Source organism: Danio aesculapii, chromosome 12 (assembly GCF_903798145.1).
Source record: "Danio aesculapii chromosome 12, fDanAes4.1, whole genome shotgun sequence".
Lineage (NCBI taxonomy): Eukaryota > Metazoa > Chordata > Actinopteri > Cypriniformes > Danionidae > Danio > Danio aesculapii.
This window is the reverse complement of record NC_079446.1, coordinates 41,079,869-41,106,738: the sequence shown is the minus strand read 5'-3', so window position 1 is coordinate 41,106,738 and position 26,870 is coordinate 41,079,869. Positions and strand designations below refer to the sequence as shown.

Below are 26,870 nucleotides of genomic sequence, written 5' to 3'. Positions count from 1 at the left end.
AGTTTCACAAATGAAATTAGCCATAATTTTAATCTTTAAACCCCATAAATCTATCAAAATACATCTGTAATTTTAAACACACAGACAATACCATTTTAGACATTTATTTTTAAAGAAAAAATGTCCAACAGTACAAATGTGCCTCCTGTGCAATTACAAATGTCATGAAACAATAAAAACAATTAGACATTAGGAGATTTAAAATAAACACTATTCTGAAATTAATAAGAATTTCCCAAAATGCAAATATATCAAACAAGAGCTTCAAGAAAAAAAAACACTATAAGTTTGACAAAATTAAATAATAATAAGATTAATAAGAACTACGAAACTTACAGTCTTAAAGCATTCGTTAATAAAGAATAAGTGCACATTCTGTGAAGTGACTCTTGTTTTGGAAAAAAAAGTAATTGGCACAGTAACTATCAAATGGTTTATATAAATATATATATATATATATATATATATATATATATATATATATATATATATATATATATATATATATATATATATATATATATATATATAAATATTCAGTCTTGGTTGAACTATGATTCTGTCATTTACTTTAACTTATTCCAAACCTGTTTGAGTTTCTTTCTTCTGTTGAACACTTAAAAGGTTATTTTTGACAAAACAGCTGAAACCTGGAACCACTGATTTCCACAGTATTTGTTTTCCTATTAGAAAGTCAATGCCTCAAAATAACTTTTGTGTTCAACAGAAGCAAGAAATTCAAACAGGTTTGGAACAAGTGAAGAGTAAGTAAATGACAGAATTTTACGTTTTAGACAATCTATCCCTATATATATATATATATATATATATATATATATATATATATATATATATATATATATATATATATATATATATATATATATATAATAAAATACACCATTACCAATTAAAGGTACATACATGTTTTGAAGTTACTACCCCAGTGACAGTCTTTATTGAGTACAAAAAAGGCTCTACATCAACTCATTCTTTAAGGATTCTATGCTAATCGACTTTCTATTTTCTATCATCCATGCCAAGCGAAACTTTTTGTACAAGTTCAAAGTCCTTTACTATATACTGAGTGAAGAGCATACATTAATTCAAACAAGACAAAAAAGGTCTGGAAGTGTGCTGTGGGTGGTGTCCAATTCATTCTTCAGGACAGCAGAGACCCTCAGTGACTGCAGGGCCAATAAAGCATCTTCAGTCAGCGCTTCAGGATTATTAATCTAAAATATAATTCAAGGATATTAATGTTAGGACAATATCAATATGACAGCCAATTTTACATGATTCATCAACAAGTCATGATTACAAATATGTTAAGTAAAAGTCTTACCAGGGTGGTCCTAAAGAATCCCCAGTCACGCTCACGCAGCAAGACCAAAAGACCTCTGATAACAGTAGTCCATCATGAACTGACATCATGCAGTTCCTGCAAAGACAAAAATTAAGAAAAAAAAATCTAAATAAAATATATATTTATATTTTAATTATAACTTTAATACATGACCCCAAACATACCTGCTCATCATAAACCTTCAAAAGATTAGCCAGGGTATCTGCGGTCTTGTCAGTTTTGGATGCTGTTTGCCTTAAAATTGTCATAAAATGAAATAGGTGGTGGTGCGGTTGTCCAAAGAATTTGTGGGGAAAATTCTCATTCGTAACATGTTGGTACTCTGCAGCTAAAAAAAACAAGAGAAAATTTCATAAAACAAACCCACACTACAAAATATATAATGCTAGAAAAAATATATTAATATTATCATTATGTTTCATTTACTTATTCATTTTTTTACCTCAGATGAAAATCAGGTGTTGATCAGATCAGATGTTGATATCAGGATCTTCATATTGTAAACTGAACTCAAGGTCTAGCTGAAGTTTCACTTTCCTTGCTGCAAAAGTATCATTGCAAAATACACTGTAATATTTATTTTAACTGGATATGCCAGGCATAGTAGTACAAAATGAATATTTTACCCACCTTTTACATGCCTCCATATAAGAATCTTTCTGTAGTCAGCAACAACCGACCTTCAATTCTGTATGTACACAAAGTCACAGTGTCATTCAGCTGAGAGTGGAAGTAGTACAATTGCATGATGTCTAACGTCAACCCCCAAAACGGTTAGCAATAGAGCTGATCATCATGTTAGTTGCTTTAATTCGATGAACACAGATTTAACTTGAACAGTATTGAAATTTTGAAAACTGAATAGGACGACAAATAAATTTAAGGCCTGTTTTTAAAAGCTAGAAATAACAAAACTTACCTTATTGTCTAATGATGTAAAAATATATAGCCTAAAAAAATATATATTTAAGATATAAATATATTTTAAGCTGCAAAATTTGCACATAAGAAAAACTATTTCTTGTTTACCACGTCTGGATGATTAGAATATTTGTTTTGTTATTATTTTATTTAATATTTTATTTAATAATTTTTATAACTTTGTATTACTGTGTTATAGCTAGGCATACTTTGTTTTTAGGATATATATATTCTCTCCAGAGTAAACATAAAAAATAGATTGGAAAAAAAAAACGTTTACCATACCTTTAACATATGTTTGACTTAAATGACATTTAAAATCATTTAACTGATCGCACTGATCAGGTAATCATTGATATGCAGAGATGTCTTCTCGATCGCAGGGAAATAATCAGTGCTGATCAGTACTGGTGATTGAGGTAAAGTTAGTTTTATATTTACACATTCAGACTTTCTCCTTAATAATATAATATAATTTCAGAAAAGTAGTTTTTGCATATTCTAAACAGTAAAATCATATTAGCAGCCAATGACTTTCAAAGTACAACATTGTTCAGTCAAAAAAATTGTGCATTAAGTGTAACGTTAATGTTGTTTTCATGTCATACTTGTATACGATTTCAGACCGAATACACAAAGTACCATGGTAAACGACATATGGAGAGAGTCACAAGTTGTTACTGGACGAATGTATGAATATAAAACCAACTTTACCTCAATGTGCTAGTGTGAGATGAAGCTCTGCTCTGTACCTGCTCAGGTGAGGAGCACAGCTTAAATGTTCTCCGTTAGGCTCTCGTGTATGGATCAGCATGCAACAAGCTGTGTGTGACAGACAGCTACGTTTTGAGGCTAAGTTTTTGCCCGTCATCAGAAAATACCGTTCAGTATTTAGGCGGAGATTATTTGAGGTATGATTATGCGCCTTTCGTTTCCGTAGTGCCAACAGATCGCGAAGATAATACCACATTCACAGTCTGGACAGAGTTCAGGGCAGTGCCATGACGTGCGGTTGTGTGAGCGCGCGTCACCATGACAACCTAAACGCATGCTCGCGCCAAGATTTAAAAATATGTTAAAAATTGAATCTGCCGATTTCAAATGTTTTTGTCCTTATAACACTGTTAAAATTCATAGTTAACACATTACAACTAACGCTAACGGTGCACTGATTCAAATTTTTTAAAACAGTAATGTTAACGTTAGTTAGCAACAAGTGGGGCTAAACACGTTTTCTGTAATGCACGACATGTAAACGCATTCAGACAAACTCTACATTACATTGAACTGTTACTGTGATTATATTGATTAAAACATAAATTTAATATTTCTTGGATTCGTAAATAGTTTACTTACTGTAGTGTGAAGCGAGGCCGATCCGCCATCTTGAAAAAACGAATGAAGCACGAGAACGTACGTGAACCTGGATGACGTCACACGCAAAATCACTGGGCTGAAAGATTTTGAGTTAATGAAACTTTAAAGAGACATTTTGTATAAATTAAACACAGCAAAATCGTTCACCTTACTTGAAAGATTTAATTTTTACTAACTCAAAAATAAGAAAAAGTTCTAAATACTCATCTAGGTTAATTAAGAATAACGAATTTTAATGATTTAAGTTAATACAACTCAGTTCAATTAATTAGTTACAGCATTAGGGTTTACAGTGCAGTTAAAATGGGAACACTTTTATGTTTCATTAGTAGTTTGCTCAAAACAACACATAAAAGGGTCAATAAAAAACAAACAAGCATTAATTATATGACTTTACTGTGCTTTTATTATCCTTGTGTGTTTACTAGCATCATAACATAGTTTTTTTCAACAATGTTTTATTGCATTTAATGTTTTAACTTAATTAATTTTAGTTTTAATTCATTGTATTTGTTCATTTAGATTACAATGGCACTTTGGGACTTGGAAATCCAAAAGGCTACTTTACAAATAAAAAATAAATCAATACATTAATAATAATAATAATAATAATAATAATAATAATAATAATAATAATAATAATAATAATAATAACCATAATAATACTACTACTACTACTACTACTACTACTACTACTACTACTACTACTACTAATAATAATAATAATAATAATTATTATTATTATTATTATTATTAAAATTATTATTGTTATTATTATTATTATTATTAGTAGTAGTAGTATTATTATGGTTATTATTATTATTATTATTATTATTATTATTATTATTATTATTATTAATTATACAAAATATATTATGAATGGTAGTGCATTTATAATAGATTCAGTAGTTAATTATGTATGTAGGTGTTGCACTGGAGTCTCCCGAAGGTGTTGTAAACTCATGATTTTGGGTTAAAAAAGCAGAAGGCAATCCACTGTGTCCTTGAGCGAGACTCTTAACCTCAGGACCCTCCAGGGGGATTTCAGCCCCATAATAAGGCTAGTACAAGTTGCTTTAGATCTTAGTGTCAGCCAAATGACACATTACAAATTAAGCATAATCCATTGTAGCCCTCCCAAAGAGAGGCATAATGCTGCTGAACAATTAGAGATTTTATTAATTTAAATTAAAAAATTCTTGTGGTGAGGTAAAAAAAAGGGTAAAACCTTGGCCAGTTGTGGCAGAAGAACCAGCTGTTGGCACCTTGCAGAAATTGTAATTTCTCCTCAACCTCGATCCGTCAAGATAAAAGACTGTCATAACCCATGGCCATGGCCCTCTGAACCTTTCAAGTTGAAAGATTGCAGAGCAATATTCATGAATGGTTGGGCACAAATCTATTGAGGCACTTCATGAAATGAGAGACCTGCTTTCTAGGTCAAGGAGAAACCCAAATTCATTCTCATCAAGGCCGCCTACTAGAAAGTCATCAGTGGGTCTAAATGGCTGCTTTATGAAGATTTAATTGATCTAGATTTTGCCGTTAGCCGACATTCCTGAGTGTCTTTGTGTGACTTGTTTCATGGCAAATAATCTTTTTGTTTGTTTTGTGACAGAACTGTGAGAAATACATATAAAACTGTTCCAAATTCTAGTGAATTAGCGTACTTAAATTGTTTATTTAATGAATGAATTATTCAACCAAACACCAAAACACAGATTCTGACTCAAATATTTGATTTGTATATTAATTTAATAATGTAAGTCTGATTAGGGATCAAATATTTTTTAAATACATTTAAACATTTATTACATTTTTTTAAAACATTATATACTTTATTAACATTTCATTTTACATTTATATAATTTACATTTATATAATTATTAATAAATAACAATATAACTCTTTATTGTATTTTATTCTAACAAGGAAATATTTTTCAATTATTTTACTAAACAAAAAACAGTATATTTAACAAATATTTTTAGTTTTGTAAAATAATGGAAAAATATTTTAATAAAAAAAATACAACCTACAAAATTTCAAATAAATTTTCTAATTTTCTCTTTTTTTTTTTTTTTTTTTTTTTGCTTTTCTTGATTTTTCCTCTTTCAAAATTGGTATTTAATATTTTTCTCTAACATATACATTTTGGTGTACTATTTGGACCGTTATCGTAAGTTATTTTGTTAGATAAGCTCCAGATTTGGCTTTAGTACTGACTAATCTGATGTAATGTAAATGCACAAATATAATATTGTATAGCTTCCTATTATAAATATTAATTTAAAAGATAGATTTGTGAGGGGTGTACTTATATATGCTGAGCACTGTACACACAATAGATTATTCAGAACCAAAGCCAAAACTGGAATTAATCGAACAAAATAGCTTTAAATGAATAAAGATAAAATAGCTTTAAATGAATAAAAATAAAAACTCAGTACACTCCATTAAATATGTTATGAAACAATATTAAATAAAATGTTGATAAAGAAAAAAACTCAAGAGAAGCATATATATTTTTATATAAATTATGTAGATTTATTTATTTATTTATTTATTTATTTATTTATTTATTTATTTATTTATTCATTCATTTATTTTTGCAACACCTCCTGTTAATTTAAATGTATTATATATTTTACACAAATAAATTATTGTGTAGCTTCCAATTAAAATCCATTAATCTTTTGTTAGGGGTGTACTTACATATCCTGAGCACTGTATAAATGTATGTTCTTTATTTTGTAAAATAATTATATATAAAATTTTATATATATATATATATATATATATATATATATATATATATATATATATATATATATATATATATATATATATATATATATATAATATTTTTTTTTGTTTGTTTAATTTTATGTTTGTTTAACAGAGCAAGGAAATTTTCACAGTATGTCTGATAATATCTTTTTTTTTCTGGAGAAAGTCTTATTTGTTTTATTTCGGCTAGAATAAAAGCAGTTTTTAATTCTTTAAAAAACATTTTAAGGTCAAAATTATTAGCCCCATTAGGCATTGTTTCAATAGTCTGCAGAACAAACCATCATTATACAATAACTTGCCTAATTACCCTAACCTGCCTAGTTAACCTAATTAACCTAGTTAAGTCTTTAAATGTCACTTTAAGCTGTATAGAAGTGTCTTAAAAAATATCTAGTAAAATATTATTTACTGTCATCATGGCAAAGATAAAAGAAATCAGTTATTAGAGATGAGTTATTAAAACTATTATGTTTAGAAATGTGTTAAAAAAATCTCTCTGTTAAACGGAAAGTGGGGGAAAATAAACAGGGGCTAATAATTCTGACTTCAACTAAATATATATATACAGTATATATGTATATATTACAAACTCAGAAATGCCAACTGACCCAGCCGAGGCTCAAACCAGCAACCTTCTTGCTGTGATGCGATCGTGCTACCCACTGCGCCACCGCCCATATTTATTTTACTAATTATTTAATTCAAAAGACAAGGACACTAGGACTTGTGTGTCGGTGATTGGTGAATGTGATAAATCAAATTAAATTATTTAAGGCCATTAATTGAACTCCATTATTTAAGAACATTCATTTATCTCTAATGAGTCTATAGGTTCTGCAAGGAAAGTTAATGGAGGTGTTTTTTCTGTCTTTCTTTCTTTCTTGTTGTATTTACAGGCTGTCGAAAATGACATTTAAAATACAGATGAGTTAAATGTTGTTGAATCATTATCAGGCATTTTGACAGATTTATTTTGTTTAAATGTCAGACTGTTAATAGGGTTTTGTTGATGTTTTGATGTTGCTTATCTTTATATGTTTTCTACATTATAATAGAGTCATCAAAACCTCTGTTATCACTTTAAATTTAATCTTATATTTGTTTCTAAAATACATTTTTTATTTAACAATCATTTTTTTTTTCATTAAATGATTGACTCACCAAAATGACCGCGAACAACCCAGTAGTCGTTTTTAGAGGCCAAGATTTAGTAACCATGTTTCAAAGATATTTCATCATGCTCATGGCATCGTCACGCAGAGGCAGATGTTCCAGTGACCTTGGTAAAGTGTGGCATTGTTTGCACACCACACAGAAATTCGCCTCAAGATGGCACCAAGTAACTGCTGAACTCAGCATAAGAAGTCAAGGGCGTCAGAGGCTGTTGTGCTTTCAAATGCAGGTCTGCTATTTCAATGCAACATTTGTTCCCCAAAAACATTCAACGGAAATTTATGCAGATTAGTCAGGAGGGTGAAGATAGCGTAAACGTGACATGTTCAGCAATCACTGAATGTGGCTAGAACTGTTGTTTTTTAATAATGTGTTTGAAGGATCAGACTTTAACAGTATTGTGACACAAAAAGTATGATTTCTGAAATGAATCGAACTGAACAGAAATGATTTATTATAGTTTAATATTGCTATTACTATATTGAATAAATGACCATGAAGTAGTTTGTATGTTATTGTGTGGTTTTATAGCCAGGGTTGTGTGTTGGTAATCTGTGGTGTAGGAAGCTTTGTGTGTGTGTTTTTGTATTTATGATGTTTGGGAGGCCAAAAACAAATTTCCATATGTGTGGACAATAAGGATTTCTAATTTCTAAGTATTCATTCATTCATTCATTGTCCTTCAGCCTAGTTCCTTTATTCATCAGGGGTTGCCATAGTGGAATGAACCGCCAACTATTCCAGAATATGTTTTACACGGCAGATGCGCTTCCAGCTGCAACCCAGTACTTGGAAACATTCATAAACACTTATTCACACACATATGCTACAGCCAACGTATTTAATTTTCCTATAGCGCATGTCTTTGGACTGTGGGGGAAACCGGAGCACCTGGAGAAAACTCACGCCAACACGGGGAGAACATGCAAAGGCCACACAGAAATGTCAGCTGACTCAGCCAAGACTTGAACCAGCGACCTTCTTGCTGTGAGGTGACTGAGCCACCGTGTCACCCCTGATATTCAGATTACATTTTTTTTTTAAACATTAAAATAGTTTTTCTGTCAACATACTTATCTGCAATGTAAGTGTGAGTGTGTGTGTGTGTGTACAGCTAAAGTCATTGAAGCCCAATTATTAGCGTTCTGTAAACCATAATAATTTTAATAACTAATTTCTAATGACTTATTTATTTAGTCTTTTTCATGATGTATATTATTTTACTAGTTATTTTGCCATATACTAGTGCAATTTAAAGGCTTAACTAGGTTAATTAGCATAACTAGGCAGGTTAAGGTAATTACGCAAGTCATTGGACAACAGTGGATTGTTCTGTAGCCAATCAAAAACAAATAATTCCTTAAGGTGCAAATAATATTGACCTTAAATATGATATTCGGGTTGGCACGGTGGCGCAGTGGATAGCGACGTTGCTTCACAGCAAGAAGGTCGCTGGTTCGAGCCCCAGCTGGGTCTGTTGGTCAGATGTTCTCCCTGTGTTGGCGTGGTTTTGCTCCGGGTGCTCCGGTTTCCCCCACAAGTCCAAAGACATGCGCTATAGGTGAATTGGGTGAGCTAAAATGTTTATAGTGTATGTATGTATGTCCTGGTCTTACAGATTAGGGGTTGACCACCTCGTGGAAATTAGATGTTACGAAACACTAACATGGTGCGGCTAAATAGCATCTTCGAAATAAATGGCCCTGGGAGTATGTAAATGTGATTATTATTGGAAAAAAGATGCTTTTATTATTGCCAAAGGTAATCCTAATTGTAGAATACCATAAATTAAATGTTATTAAAACTGTATTGAAATTAAAGTAGTATGAAATGTAAATAATAATAATATGTTTGATAATAATAATAATAATAATAATAATAATAATAATAATAATAACAATAAAAATAATAACAATATGACAACAACAATAATAATAATAACAACAATAATAATAATGATAATAATAATAATAATAATAATAATAATAATAATAATAATAATAATAATAATAATAACATGATAACAACAACAACAATAATAACATGACAACAACAACAATGAATAATAATAATAACAATAACAATAATAACAATAATGATGATGATGATGATAACAATAATAATAATAAAAAAATTAATAATAATAATAATAATAATAATAATAATAATAAATACACCACTAGATGGTGCTATTGATTTAAAGAACATAGTTTGCTTGTTCTTATATGAGTAGATAAGGTGTAGATGTCATGACACTTACCAATTTAAAAACTGGACTTTAGTATTACTGTCATGGTCATCATATCTTAAAAGAGGTTATTTAAGCAAATTGTCATCATGGGACATGTTTTTTTCTCATAATGCTTTCATAATATTGAGTCTACAATCTAAAAAGCTTGTTTTATTACAATACACCTCTGGAAGATTGTGAGAGCTTTTACTTCACTAAACCGTGTTGTTTAATTTATGAAGCTATTGCCTCAGAGTACAATCTGTCATTCATTCATACCCGCGGAGGTGTGTGTCGGAGTAAAAAACAAGCAGGGTAATCTCAAAGCTATTTACCTTGTGCTGTTCGCACCCTTGCGTTTGGGTAAGACACTAATGCAAGCCTTCAGTTTGGCAACTGAAACTGCAATTATCTAAATCAGCCCTCAACACTTCTCTTCTCCTCGTCTTCTCCTTCCTAAACCTCCCAAATTACACATCAACGGCAACGGGTAGACCGTGCCATCAGCAATAAGCTGGAAATGACATGACTGGCATCTGCAGCTCCCATAATCATGGGAGATATGATGGATGTGTATTACTGCCGCTCAAAGAGGCGGGCAACCCGCGTTCAAGAATGGCAATTACAGTTTTCCCCCAAGAAAATCACCCAGATGGAGCCAAAATATGCAACAATTTGTTCAACCATTAACACTTCCCTTCCAAAAATTTGTCAGAAATGGCCATTATACTATAGAGGGGCGTTCACCTTCATTTTAAGCGCTCCAGAGTCATTCCGCGCTGCCGATTGAGGTCACGGCTGTCGCTTAAAATGTTGTTTTGATGCTCATGTGGCTCATTCTTCGCCAATGTTTGTGTAATGAAGCTTGCGATGGCATTATAAGTGGTGTGTGTGAACAAGACTAGTAGTAACTGCGCAAGGCCAAGACTGGAGGGAGAGACGCTGTTATTCTCAACCCAGGCTCATTCTGATTACATACCTCTATATACATTTCTGGAAAGAGCAAAATACATCCTAGGAGCTATGATTTTTGCAGTTTTTGTTTTCATGAATGAGGTGGATGTGTACACTTTTTGAGATCTTAAATGAGTGCCATTGATGCCTGCTGTTCTCGTGTAAATGCACCAAAGGCTGCTGTTGACTCATTGACTGACCGGTTGACTGGCCTACCCTCCTCTTTCCATAAACCCAACAGATAGTGTTTTCAAAAGTCAAGGCAAGTTTATATATAGCACATTTCATACACTATGGTAATTCAAAGTGCTTTACATAAACAGGAATAAAATAAACAAGAAAAAAAAAGATAAAAACAGATTAAAATTTGTTAAAACAGGTTATAAAAGAAAGACATAATAATGCGATCTTCCGGACGTAGCACAGTGCTCATTCTGTAAAGGCACAGCTAAACAGATTTGTTTTCAGTCTTGATTTGAATGTGCCTAATGTTGGAGCACATCTGATCATTTCTAGAAGCTGATTCCAGCAGCAGGGGGCGTAATAGCTGAAGGCCGATTCACCCTGCTTTGACTGAACTCTTGGAATTTCTAATTCACTTGATCCTAAAGATCTGAGTGATCTGTTAGGTTTGTATTCAGTGAGCATATCTGTAATGTATTGAGGTCCTAGACCATTTAGTGATTTATAGACAAGAATACTTTAAAATCTATTCTGAATGTGACTGTGAGCCAGTGTAAAGACCATTGTGTTAATACCAGTGTAAAGAATTCTGCCAGCAGTGTTCTGGAAGAGCTGCAACTCTCTGACTGTCTTTTTGGGGAGGCCAGTGAGGAATCCATTACAGTAATCCACCCTTCTGGTGATAAAAGCATGAGTCCTCACTGGAAACAAAGCATCTAATTCTTGCAATGTTCTTGAGATGATAGTGTGCTGATTTACTAACTGCTTTGACATGACTCCAAAAGATTCTTGACCTTATTTTTTGTTGTTTGACCCCTATAGCCAAGGTACACATTCACCTTGGGAACCTAATCTCTGTTCCTAAATGCAATGACTTCCGTTTTCTCTTTGTTTAACTGAAGACTTTTTTAAGAAGTTTTTTAAATCTCTAACTGGCCTGGCACCTTTGTATCTGTCAGACATGTTGTTTTAGCATCAGCCTGGTCGGTCACTTCGGTCGTCTAACCAGAGTTTGTTATGTATCCCTAAGTCGAGGCTGAAATGCAGGGGTGACCGTGCTTTCGCAGTAGATGGTCCTAGGTTGTGGAACACTCTGCCCCTCTGTATTAGATCTGTTTAATCTCTGTCTGTTTTTAAATCTAGGTTGAAATCTTACCTCTTTGATTTGACATTTTATCAAGGAAAATTGTCTGTTTTAGCTATAATTTAATATTTTTCTTTGTTGTGATGTGAATTGTGCAGCACAATGGTCAACATCTGGTTGTGTTTAATAGTGCTATATGTAAAATTGACATTGATATTCAATTGACAGTTTTGGTACATCCAACTGTTAAAAAGCACCAAATGACCCACCCACCCTCTTTCCTAACCCCAACTGACAGTGTTTTCAAAAGCGATCCAGAAAAAGCCCTTGTTGCAGTCTGTTTTTTACCACTTTTTCAGATATAACCACGTTCTCACGCTGTTATCTACTTGTTTATTTTATTTTTTGTTTTTTTTGTCTCACCTGCTTTCTAGAACTGTTTTTCACCATACTCGAACCCCATCATCATGCTCAACTCTGCTCTGCATCTCAAGTCTGCCGACGTACATGGCGAGCCACTGGACAAGCTGGAAAAATCGTCAATACGGAGGTAAGCGGTCATCTGGTAAGCAGGAAAAGGAACAGCGTCATACCGCCCTGTAGCATTTGTTTTAAAGATGAAATGCAGCCATACGTTCCTCTGGCTACATAATTCGCGATCTCCAGAAATGTATATAGGGGTACGTTTTCAGAATGAGCCTATGTTAGATATTCTTTTTTTAAAAGCTTAAAAAAAGTGTGTTTTAGAAACCTGAAGTTTGATAAGTCGGAAAGTCAAGGTCCACAAGATCCCACAAATCTACCAAGTGCCAAATATAAAACCATTTTATGAGCTCAGTCAGGTAAAGTATCAGGGCTTTTTCCTCTTTGGCAAGTGGTTTTATGGAGATGCTGAGTGCTTTATCAGAATGCATTTTCGCCAGCTCTCTGTAAGTGCCTTCTTGCGTGGAGTAATTGGCAAGTTCCCTGTAAATTAGATTTATGTACTTTTTTAGAGAGTAAATTACATTTAAAGAGTGGCATTCAATAATGCGCATGATATGATATGGTTATACCGCGCTCTCCCACGACGATATGTCTTTAAGAAGATACATCACGTTTAGTTTTATTTTACAAGGCTTCTGAACGTATCACTTATGAGCCAACAACTCTTAGCAGCACCCACAACAAAACCACTACTAAGTGCAGAGATGAAAAAAAAATAAATTGCTGTTATATTTATAAATATAGAACCCGTTAGACCTTTGTGAGTGTCTGCAAATCCATCAAGCTGTTATCCCAAATTGGTTCAGAATCCCATAACGCCATGCCATCACCACAACCTCCAGCGCCCCGCGCAGCTTGTTAGGCTGCTATCGTCATAGCCAAACACCTCTAGAGCCTCTACCTGACTATTACCCTCCGAGTCCCTGGAGAGCTGGGCTGCTTTTTAAGATGGATTTTAAAAAGCGATGAGTACATCCTGTGGGACATTTGGGCCGCATGACTCAAATGATTAATCGTACATCTGGGTGATGTTCCACTCTTCGTGCCCCCTCCAGCTCACGTTGGAGTGCCTGTTTACTGCCTGTGGCACGACCCTGTAAAATTTCAGAGTCCTTTTCTTTAATCTTTCCCTCCCCATCTTCTCTCTTTCTTCCTTTCTTGTGTCTTATTAAGAGACCCTTTTTAGCACATCTTGTCACCTCGAATAAGATCAATAATCTGTCCTTTGCCTCCTAAGTCATTGTGCATCTATATGCATCTAATAGCAGTGGTAGCGTTATTTGCATTCAAACAAACAAGCCTCCATGGACAGAATAGGTAATAGACATTTTCATACTCGCTATAAATGTTGTCTTTACTTAAACAATTAAGTAAAGTTGACTGAACGTAACTTAAAATTTAGCATTTTGATCCTATCACTTAAAAATATGAGTTAATTTAACTTATGTACTATGAAAATGCACAAACTTAAGATTGTAGAGATGTTGTGAGCTCAAAATCAGAATTAATGCTTTAAAAAAATAGGTCATTTTAACAAATCTAGTCTTTACTGCAAAATTCTAATATGTGGAACCTTTTAAGTGCAATGTCTTTTTTTAAATCGGAAAACAAATGGCTTCAGGTATAAATATTCATCATAATGTGAATAAATGGCTACTACTAAACTCGTTGCTTCAATTTAAGTGAAGTTTCATAAACCAATTTCGAGAGGAGCACGTGATATGATTGAGCACGTCTGGCCACTCATCTGTAATCAGTAATAATCCAATCAGAGTGACCCTAGTTTACTATAAATGGATCATTTTCTCCCTAATGTTTTATCTTCGTTTGGAAGAATCCCCCCTTCCACCCCTTCTCCTCCTTTTCCTCCCTTTTCTAAAAGGGGGAGCTCTCGAGACCTACCTGATCTCGTATCTCCTGATATGCTTATCGACCGGGCGGGAGCCCTGGGCTCAAATATCTCCGAGCTCAGGGTTCTCTCCCTGGACAGCATGTCAAATATGCTTTATACGCCAAGCATATCTAAGTGGGAACTCTTGAATTGAGTAATGGAGTCTACCAAAACGTGCATATTTAAGTTTATTTAACTTGCCGGTTTTGCAGACTATACTTAAATTGTTCAGTTCACCAAACTAAGTACTTAAGTAGATTATACTTAAATTGTTCAGCGTCAAAATAAAAAAGAACCCATTTTAAAGCTCCTGGTTCAAACCTATTAATTAAAAGTCTATGATCAACAGTATCAAAAGTGGCTCTAATATAAGAATGTAAATTGCACCAGAATCTGGAGCCTTTAGTAGATCATTGGTAATTGAATTGATACTTGTGAGAACCAACCAAGAATGTGCCTTACACTCTACCTGCAGTGTGTCAGTTATTCATGTTATACACAGTAAGACTCTATCTTTTTCTCTCTTTGCATGTTTGAAAGACGCGCAGAGGGCTCTCGGCCAAGTGGCTTAAACACTGGATTCTACAGGAGAATTACGATATGAATAGGAATAGTGCACTCAAGTGCTTTCAAGACAGTGAAACTCTCAAATGCTCAGTCAGTGTGCTTAGGAGGAGTAGGTGAGGGAAAATATATCTGTGTGAAACGTATTCAGCACAGGTTTAATTCAATAGCTGTTAAGTGAAATCTAAATGTTTGCTTGGATAAAGCTGTAGTAGATATTATTTTGTACGTTGACATCACTAATGTAAGATTTGGTCAGTAGGCAAGTGATTTACTAAAACAAGTGGAGTGGAAGAACAAGAACTGTTTGGAGACACTGGTGGTCAGTGTTACGTTTTTAAATGTGCTGCAACGATGGTTTTGTTTTAATTTTCCCACTATGAGAGTGCAGCTGGACTCACGTGTGGATTACAGTGCACGCGACACGCGGCAGAAATACATTTGTACGGAACAGAGCTTTTCGCAGCTGGAAATGGTGAAATCCGGATTTGTTGCTCGTCTCCTTTTAATAAAGACCCGGCTCCAGTTCGTGTTGATTGTCCTGTCGCTACAGATTTGGTAAGTGTGTGATCAGTGGTCTTTGTTTGTTTATTCAGATGGCAAAGTTAGTTTGTATCGTCAGCAGTACTCTTTCAGTGTTTAATGACAGACCTTAGTCAAAATGATTTCTAAGTTACTCAGTTTACAGAATGTTAATATCACTAAAATATTATATACTTAAGGATCTTCTGTAAATGCTGCTCTCCGAGTGTAAACATGTAAACACCACAATCAAACTATTACCGACCGTCGTGTTGAATTTTCGCAGTATTCTGAGAAAGGATAGTCTACACACACACAGCTTTCTGACCTACCGAGTGCGTCTGAGTTACTGAGAATTGCAGAGGTTTTTTTTTTTCTCTTATACGATGTGCGGTATCAAACATTCCACTGTCATTAAACTCAGTCACTGTCTTTCTCCCCTGCGTCTTTGTGTTTGTTTTGCCTCAGTGAAAATCAGCGTAAATGGAAACTCCCATTTTTATTCAAACCCTTCCCTCTTTCCCTCCCCCGAGGGTCGCTGTAGAACTTCTGAAAGACTTCAGCTGCTGTCTGGGCTTTCACTGCTTTTCTATAGGCTCTCCCTTTCTTTATGTATTCAATACTTTTTTTATTTTGTCATTTCATTTTATTACACATAACTTAATTTGTGAACTAATTAGATTTGTTTTCTTTTTATACTTGTATTTTTTTGTTTGTTATTAACATCTGGTCAAAATTTCAAGTCAAGAGCATCTTTAGAAATATGTTTTCTGAGATAAATGGTGATATGTTGAATACTTATATATGTTTATATTAAATGATAAACATATTCATTTTTAACATTTCATTTATTATTATCATAATAATAATAATAATAATAATAATAATAGTAATAGTAATAATAATAATAATAATAATTATTATTATTATTATTATTATTATTTTGGCAGACACTTAACATGCAACCACTGGAAGCAGGCAACAGATGCATTTTTGTGAGCAATGTTGGTGTGCATTTGCCAGTAATCGTAGCTCTAGGTATTCATCAAATGATGGATAAGAGCGTCAGAAGCAGGCATTTCCAGCAGTGATGTTGTACCGTCCCAGTAAAGTATGCCAGATCACGGCTGGCCTCTGACCTGATTTGCAGGTGTTTGCCTGAATTCCTTTAGTGAATTGTCTGTTTTTAGCAAACTCCACACATACTATAGATTTTTTTTCCTTTAGTTTCTGTTTTTATCTTTTGTTTTTATTTGTTTTTCTGTATTATAAATATGTTTTTTTTTTGAGTCATATTAATTATTTGTGTGCTATTTGTAAGCTTACACGGAATCTGTGTGTGCAGAAATTTTAAGGCCTTTTTAGGCCTTCATTGAGTCTATTAACTTGTGTAAATGTGTGTATATTTATATTTATTTATTTTTTTAATTAATGTCAGTAATATTATTGACTAATATGAAAATGTCCATTTAATTTATTTACAATATAGTTTTTTTTTTGTCTTTTAGAAGATAAGTATTATATAAAAGACTTGCTTTGTTTACCAAATACGTGAAACTAGTTGGATTTGCATTGTAAACTTAAAAGTTTAAAATATTATTTTTTATTTTAAATATAAAGTTTTTAGTTATGATACTCCAAAAATTATTCTGCATAAATCCGCATAAATATGTCCCTAGCTATTAATACTAGATTAAATGTGTAGTTCATAACTGTGATACGTTTAGGTGATGGCGATGACGACACTAATCATTATAGTGTTATAGTGTATATTGTTATTTAACATTTTAGTATTTTTTCTCACTCAGTGCCACTGCAAATAGTAAAAACAGTATTAAAACCTGCATTCAATAATTCATTTCCTTTCTAGTACATTGTTGCCTCTAGGTAAATACCCTTATTTTTTAATAAATTGTTTTTGTTTCTAGTAATAGGCTACATCCTTTTTAATGCACGAAAAAGTCAGTAATACTATTTTTATTATACTTGGCTCTTATTATAAGAGCATGTGACGGTTAAAAGAAATGTTCAATCAAAAATTGAAGGCTGTATAATCAGTTTGATTTGTAAATGAATTATTAATTCGTGAATCATCTGCTTAATTGAAAATAAACAACTTATTGGACGCTGCTACTTCTGTAATCAGCTGATTCATAAGAATAAATGTCAAGATTTTAGTGAATATAATGCCCAAATGCATCATATTCAGTGAAAAACTTGACATTTGTTAATTTGAATAATAAACAATTTACTGATGCTTTTCCTGTTCTTTTCAAATAAAATCTCATCTTATTACACAAACAAAGTACAGACATTTATATATAAAAAATACAACAACAATAATAATAATACTAATATAATTGTAATATATAATATAATATAATATAATATAATATAATATAATATAATATAATATAATATAATATAATATAATATAATATAATACAATATACGTTTTTTTTTCCCACTACCTGATGTTATACAGTATAAGGGTTATTAAACAATGACCAATTTGTATTGTTACTATAAATGAACTGAATTCTGCCTGCAATTCCTTTAGAGAATTGTCTGTCTAAACAAGTGTGTGCAATTTTGTATTCAGCAGTTTTTAGCAAACTCCACACATACTATTGATATTTTTCTTTAGTTTCTGTTTTTATTTTTTGTTTTTCTGTATTATAAATATGTTTTTTGAGTCATATTAATGATTTGTGTGCTAAGCCCACACGCAATCTGTGTGTGCAGAAATTTGCATTCAGATTTTAGCCTATCATTGAGTCTATTTATTTACTTGTGTAAATGTGTGTAATTTTGTATTTATAAAATTTTTAAATGAATAATAAGTAATATTATTGACTAATATAAAAATGTTCATTTAGTTTATTTACAATATAGTTTGTAAAGTAATATTTTCTGTCTTTTAGAAGATAAATATTAAGAGACTTGCTTTGTTTACCAAATAAGTGGAAGTAATTGAATTTGCATTGTAAACTTAAAAACAAGATGAAAAGGTATTTTTTATTTTAAATATTAAGTTTTTAGTTATAATAATCCAAAAATCATTCTGAATAAATTCACATAAATCTGTCCCTAGCTATTAATAATAGATTGAATGTGTAGTTCATAACTGTGATACCTTTAGATGATGGTGATGATGACACTAATAGTTAGTTTTATGTTGCTATTTAACATATTTTAGTAATTTTTTTGTCACTCAATGCCACTGCAAATATATATATATATATATATATATATATATATATATATATATATATATATATATATATATATATATATACTGTATATATATATATATATATATATATATATATATATATATATATATATATATATATATATATATATATATATATAAATTGCTGGTCTTAAAGCCTGCATTCAATAATTCATTTCCTTTCTAGTACATTGTTGCCTCTAGGTAAATACTCTTTTTTTTTATAAATTGTTTTTGTTTCTAGTAATAGGCTACAACTTTTTTTAATGCACGAAATGTCAATCATTCTATTTTTAATATACTTGGCTCTTATTATAAGAGCATGTGACGGTTAAAGGAAATGTTCAATCAAAAATTGAAGGCTGTGCAATCAGTTTGATTTGTAAATGAATTATTGATTTGTGAATCATTTGATTAATTGAAAATAAACAACTTATTGGACGCTGCTACTTCTGTAATCAGCTGATTCATAAGAATAAATGTCAAGATTTTAGTGAAAATAATGCCCAAATGCATCATTTGACATGTATTATTTTGAATAATAAACAATTTACTGATGCTTTCCTGTTCTTTTCAACTAAAATCTCATCTTATTACACAAAGTATAACATTTAAATATATAAATTTATAATAATATAATATAAAATAATATAATATAATACAGTATAATATAATATAATATAATATACTATAATATAATATAATATAATATAATATAATATAATATAATATAATATAATATAATATAATATAATATAATACAGTATAATATAATATAATATAATATAATATACTATAATATAATATAATATAATATAATATAATATAATATAATATAATATAATATTATATTATATTATATTATATTATATTATATTAGTTTTCTATCTGAAGTTATACAGTATAAAGGTTATTAAATAATGACCAAATTGTAATTTTACTTTAAATGAAGTTAATTATTATAATTAAACGTTATTATTATTACTTAAGTTATAATTACATAAGTTATAATTAAGTGTTATTATATATATATATATATATATATATATATATATATATATATATATATATATATATATATATATATATATATATATATATATATAATAACACAATAGTTAAATAATATAATATAATATAATATAATATAATATAATATAATATAATATAATATAATATAATATAATATAATATAACATTATATTTTCCCTACCTGAAGTCCTACACATAATTGTTATTAAATAATGACTGATTTATAATGTTAAATGAACTGAATTATTATAAGCAGAACTTGAAAGCTCTGCAAAAAGTTGGATCTCTCTAACTAGTGAAATAGTCCCATTCAGCAGAATGATCACATTTAATGTGGCAAAGTTCTAAAAGAAAAGAACAAGATTCTCAGAGCCTGAAGCATTGGGTAGAAATACCAGCTGTGAATGTTAAACGCTGATGCAACTGTTTTCACAAGCAATATCAAAGAGATACATGACAATCGATCTCTTTTTAGCCTGGTGGGTCACCGTCACACACCTGCTGTTTCACACACGTTCATTGACGTGACTTTGATAAGAAGGCTGACGCTTCTGAATCAGGTAACAGCGGAGGGAAGGTGTTCACGTATTTCTGTCCTTGCTGACTTAACAAGTTACAGCAGAACTCTAAAATGGCCTCCGGTAATAGGAAACCTACATCAAATCTAATCCTCCCATCAGCTTACTGAGTTTGGGATCCTTGCTGAAACTGACAGACGGTTGATGCTTCTCTAGCAGTTAACTCTCTGAACGCCAGCTAGACACTTTCATCAGTATTTTTACTCTGTTATTGTACTTAAGCTTTAAGGTATAGATACAGTACAAGAAAGCTAAAATATTATTGGGTGTAAATGTTTAAATGTATTTAACAGAAAGCATTTTTGTTACGTTTAATAGATGTCTAATCGATGTCTAATCGATGTCCAATAGACGCCTAAACATAGACAGATTAAACAGACTTCACATGCAGTTACCCAGCAAGCATGTTTTTTGTTTGTAAGAGATGTCTATTTGGTGTCTAATAGACATATGAATGGAGACAAGACTAAAGTTGTCAGTGAAAATCTAATAGTCGTATAAGAATAGCCCCAAAAATCGACTGGTCATCAAATACACCAGAATAAATACCCACCAAGTAATTTTGTGTTTAACCAGTTAAACTCTAGTGCTATTTTGGGATTTCCGCCTGGATTTTGTCTACTCAAATTTAAAAGCTTCCTAAAACCACATGCAGAAGTGTAAATGCAAAAATTTGGTATCATTTTAAAGAAAACCCTTTGAGTTTTCATAAAATACTATTGAAAGTGTTTAAAATAACTGTATATGTTGTCTGTGTTATAATAAACACCTAAAAAAAGAGGGGCTTTTTTTTATAAACTCAAATTTGAAAGTGTACCTTTTAGGTTCTGTGTGGTCTAGCTTGCTGTAATTAATTTTGGTGGTTCCTGCACATGTCTGTAATCATAGGAAAAAAGAAAAATGTCTCTACCATAATCTATGCAAAAGTTATTGTATTCCAACTGATGTAGAGGTCAGGGACCGGTCATTGTTTTCATATTTCACTATTCTTTTTTTTGATTAAACATAATTCACTGTGTTTGGACCACGTCAGACATATAAAAGGATAACTTATGCACATCACCTCAAAAACAGAGGAGAAATGGCCCTGAAGCGCACAGCATAAGGTAAGAGATGACAGCTGTCTGTGCTATCTGGGGCTGCTTATGGATCATAAATGTATTGTTTACTGTGTATTTAAGTGTAAATAACTTTTGTACAGTAGAAAAAAAAACCAAAGTGATGCATATGTGCATGAAATCAAGATTCTACACTTTCAAACGAAACCACTTAAAGGGGTCTGGTGCAATGCTAGCCCTTTAAATCTTAAAGCGAAGACCATCGCTTTACCGGGTACCGGGTCCGCAGAGACGTCTAATAGACATCTAAACATATATGGTTTGGCTAAAAAAAGAATAAATTTGGGCTGTCAGTGAAAATTAATAAACATATACAGTAAGTATTACCCAATAATAAACTAGTCATCCATTACACCTGAATAAATACCAAACAATTATGTGTTTATTAGATGTCTAATTGACATCTAAATATAGATATCTTGGCTAAAACATTCTAAATTTGAGTTGTTAGTGAAAATCTAATAGGTGTATAATAGCTCAAAAATAGACTAGTTATCAAATACACCAGATTAAATACCCACCAAGCAATATTGTGTTTAATAGACATCTAATAGATATCTAAACATACAGTAGATGGCTTGGCTAAAACAAGGCAAAATTTGAGCTGTCAATGAAAATCTAATAGGTGTGTAATAGCTCAAAAAATCGACTGGTCATCAAATACACCAGAATAAATACCCAACAAACAATTTTGTGTTTAATAGACGTCTAATAGACATCTAAACATATATGGCTTGGCTTAAACAAGACTAAATTTGGGCTGTCAGTCAAAATCTATTAGACATAAAAGAATAGCCGATAACTAGGGCCAGACAGAATCTGTGGACATTTTTTGTTGTTTCTGCTGAGAATTTTGTTAAAAATCTGTGGAATTATTCGGAATGATTTGGGGAGTATCATAACTAAAACCTTAATATATAAAATAAAAAAATAATACATTTGAAACTTTTGTTTAATGTTTACAATGCAAATCCGAATAGATCCTCATATCTCGTAAACAAAACAAGTCTTCATCTAATATATCTACTAAAACACCGAAAATATTAATTTACAAACTGTGTTGTAAATAAATCATATTAATATTTTCATATTGGACAATGATATTACTGAAATTATTTAAAAAAAAACTGAATAATATAAGTTTACACACATTTACACTAGTAAACAGAAAAGTAAATATTCAGTGTGGGCCTACCCATAACTAGACTACTCATCAGATGCATATTAGACCAGTGTTTCCCAACTCTGTTCCTGGAGGCACACCAACAGTACATATTTTTTATGTCTCCCTTATCAAACCCATTCATTTTAGGTTTTAAAGTCTCTTCTAATGTTCTGATGAGATGATTTTGCTGTGTTTGATTAGGAAGAGGTTGAACATGTGGAAACACTGAATTAGACTGATGTGTAGTCATTCATGCATTCGATGACTAGTTTTGGTCTATTCTTCTATTAGATTTTTGCTGACAGACCAAATTTAGCCAAGCTGTCTACGCTTAGATGTCCATTAAACATCTATTAGACATCTTTTAAAAACAAACTATTCATGTGAAGTCTGTTTAATCTTTCATTTCAATAATTAGTCTAATTTGGGCTATTCTATGACATCTGCTAGATTTTCACTGGCAGCTCAAATTTAGCCTCATCCATTCTAGATGTCTATTAGATGTCTATTAAACACACAATTGCTTAGTGAGTACATTATTATATCATTTTTTTCTCCAATTCATTTCATAAAAACATGTCAATTGCATGATTTTGAACCCCCCAAAAATTGAGATGTGATTGTGGGATTAATGAATGAGTGTGTTTACATGCACAAAATAAGTAGAGAACTATTAAAAATCTGATTTCTTTACATCCAAATCAGTAAACCATCTACACAGAAAACCATGTTTATATGAGAGTGTAAGGTTTGTCAGATTTTTCACCGACAGTATCATCCCTGCTCAAACATCAGTGTCAGTAGCTCAATATTGTTGGTGGGAAACCTGTCAGAAGCTCTGCTGTTGTATGTTACAACTTCTTTACTCTCTCTGCAAATGCAGCATTTCTGTTGTTGTTGTTGTTTTGATTATTCTGCATCATCTGCATGAGTCAAAGATGAAATTTTGTGCTTAATTAACATAAGAATGCATTGGAGTGTACAAAATATTACCACAGCCCCTATATAGAAATGCTCACAGGAGCAGGTTGTCAGCGATTGGAAGAAAATCTCTGTGTGACGTTTAAATCACGTGCACCATTAGACAGGGGGACATTAATAAATTGCTGGAACACAGATAAAGGCATACATGCAATGCAAAATTGTCGTTTTTGTCATTTTTTTACATGACATTACACATATGAGCTTATTAAGCAAAATCAGTTTAAGAATGTGGATGTAAACGCACTCAGTGACCCAATTCTTTTTGGTTAATCGATTATCAAGCCACAATGAAAGATAGTTTGTGAACTGATTTCCTTGCATGCGTTGTTGGTCCATTCAACAACTCAGTAACTCAAGTCAAGTCATGTCAAGTTGAGCTTTATTGTCATTCTACTACATGTGTGGATATACAGTGGAATGAAATGTTGTTTTTTCGCAGAACCACGGTGCTACATAAATAAACATTATCATAAATATGAACATAACACTGGACGCTAGGGCTATTTTTAAACCTATACATATGAGCGAGTGTCTGGTTAACTGATGCAAATGATTTGATCAGGACAAGTATGGAATGACTTGCTGATTCAAATGAACCAATTAGAGCAAATCTTCAGTTAATGATTCACTGATTGTAATGATCTTGACAGAATGTGTATTGAGTCAAGAATTCTGCGATTCAAATCATGAGCCAAGAGTGAGTCCTCAATCCGGAACTCAATGATTCAAATGATCAAATTGGTCTAAATCTCTAGTTAAAAATTCACTGATTCAAATCATCCAGTCGCAGCGAATCTCCAGTTCTATTCACAAGTCAAAATGTTTCAAGAAAAACAGATCGTGGGACTGTGTGTCTGTGCGACTTATGGTGTAAAAAGTAAATTACTAAGGCTGCGTTTACACTGCAGATATTGATGGTCAATTCTGATTTTGTGATTGTATTCTATTTTGTTCATGACCAGCTTACATCATCTTTTAAAAGTGACTCGTATTTGATTGTCTGCATTTAAACTGTACATGGAAAAAACGCAATGACCAGGAAAAAAAGAGCTGGCGCTTACTGACAGCTGATAATAAAAGAGTGCTTTTTTTTCTCCATTCCTGTATTTAATCTGTTTGCAGGGTTTAATTTTTTTTTATTAATTTTGACAAGTTTTTTTTTACTATAGTTTATGACTGAAAAGTTCTTATTTTGCCATCTTGTTTTTAATCTAGGACTTTTTTAAACCATTAGGCATCTTAATTGCAATGTCCATGGTGTGATTTATGCGTGTGATGTACAGTTGAAGTCAGAATTATTAATTACTATTATTACTAATTATTATTACTTTGAATTTTTTTTTATCTTTTTTTAAATATTTCCCAAATTATGTTTAACAGAGCAAGGAAATTTTCACAGTATGTCTGATAATTTCTTCAGGAGAAAGTCTTATTTGTATTATTTTGGCTAAAATAAAAGCAGTTTTTAATTTTTTAAAAAACATTTTAAGGTCAAAATTATTAGCCCCTTTAAGCTAGTCTTTTCGATAGTCTACAGAACAAACCATCATTATACAATAACTTGCCTAATTACCCTAACCTGCCTAGTTAACCTAATTAACCTAGTTAAGCCTTTAAATGTCACTTTAAGCTGTTTAGAAGTGTCTTGAAAAATATCTAGTCAAATATTATTTACTGTCATCATGGCAAAGATAAAATACATCTGTTATTAGAGATGAGTTATTAAAACTATTATGTTTAGAAATGTGTTGAAAAAAAATCTTCTCTCTGTTAAACAGATATTGGGGAAAAAAATAAACAGGGGGGCTAATAATTCTGATTTCAACTGTATGCAACAGTTTTATATTGGTTACGTGTTGGATGTTGATCTCTCTCTCTCTCTCTGCTGAAGTCTGTTCCAAAATGAAAGTATTTTTCTTGACGTCATTCGCTGTGGTTTTTTAATGACCTGCGACTCGCATTTACAGGAGTAAATCCGATCTACCGGCTTACACAGCAGACACGAGGGCACAGATCCGATTTATATCGGAAACATTTCCACACTTGAATAAGGCCTGAATCTGATTTGAGTAAATAGGAATCTATGTGCTTTTTTCTGCTTACATGTACATGGACCATATCTGATCTGTGCCACATGGGAGAAAACAATCAGAATTGAGTCACTTGCATTGGAAATGCAGCCTAACTTACTTGTAAATGTAAGATTGATCATAAGATATATATTTTCAAATAAAAGTTATATTTAAAGGGAGAGTTTACCCAAAATAGAAAATTTTGTTGTAATTTACTGAGCCTTTACTTTTCACAAACAAACCCATTTGAGTTTCTGTCTTTTGTTGAACCTAAAATATGCTGGAAAGAAAGCTGGAAGCCAGTAGCTATTGATCTCCATAGTATTTGTTTTTCCTACTATTTCCCATTCCCAACTTTCTTCAAATATATCATTTATGCAGAGGAAAAAAAAACTCAAAGATTTGAAAACACTGGAGTATATAATCAGTACTTTAAAATTTTTGGATGAACTATCATTTAAAGTCTTGTTTTATTACTTGTTTTATTTAATTATAATAAATTATTTTTATTTAAATAAAAAAATTATCCTCATCTTTATTCCCATATCACTATCTGTCTCACTAGTTTGTGTACAAAATATAGTTTTCATAAAAATTGCACATTTTGCCCAACCTACGGTGCCTGGGCCCTATTGGATTTGCTCTGTTTATTTCTCTTCTTTTTCTTCTACTTCTTCTCTAGAATGAACTTGCACATGCGCCAGAAGTGGCAAAAATGTACGTTTTTTAAATATTTCAGAAGTGGGTGTGGCAAAATAGCTCAACAGCGTCACCTATGCACATTTGATGGAGTGGTTTTATGCACATGTACGAAAATAGGCACACACATAAAATATGCCAATACCTACAAAAAAAATGTCATACCCAACAAGAAGTCAGATATTTTTAACTTCCTAAAAGTGCAGTTTTTGGCATTTCCAGCCATTGTATTTTACCAAACTCCCCCTAGGGATTTCATCAGATCAACACCAAAATTGGGTATTGTGCAGCTTGGCGATGTTAAATTGCGAAAATTCAGGCTGTGTCCAAAATCGCTTACTTCCATACTATATAGTACGCTAAAATCAGTATGCGAGCCGAGTAGTATGTCCGAATTACATTTGTACATCTATTATAAGCACATTACCTCAGAGTGCTGCAGA

General features: G+C 31.8%; 1 long non-coding RNA gene across 2 annotated transcripts; it reads right to left on the bottom strand.

The window, feature by feature from the left end:
- Positions 1-948: 948 nt before the first annotated feature.
- LOC130238734 (uncharacterized) lies at positions 949-3,821 on the bottom strand. 2 transcript variants are annotated; one of them, XR_008838644.1, is made up of 6 exons: positions 3,644-3,821; positions 1,997-2,054; positions 1,809-1,907; positions 1,531-1,600; positions 1,346-1,441; positions 949-1,235 (listed from the first exon to the last, which is right to left on the bottom strand). It is a non-coding gene; the product is annotated as an uncharacterized LOC130238734 (long non-coding RNA). The 2 variants fall into 2 exon arrangements; XR_008838645.1 differs by lacking the exon at positions 3,644-3,821 and adding an exon at positions 3,040-3,605.
- Positions 3,822-26,870: the final 23,049 nt, after the last annotated feature.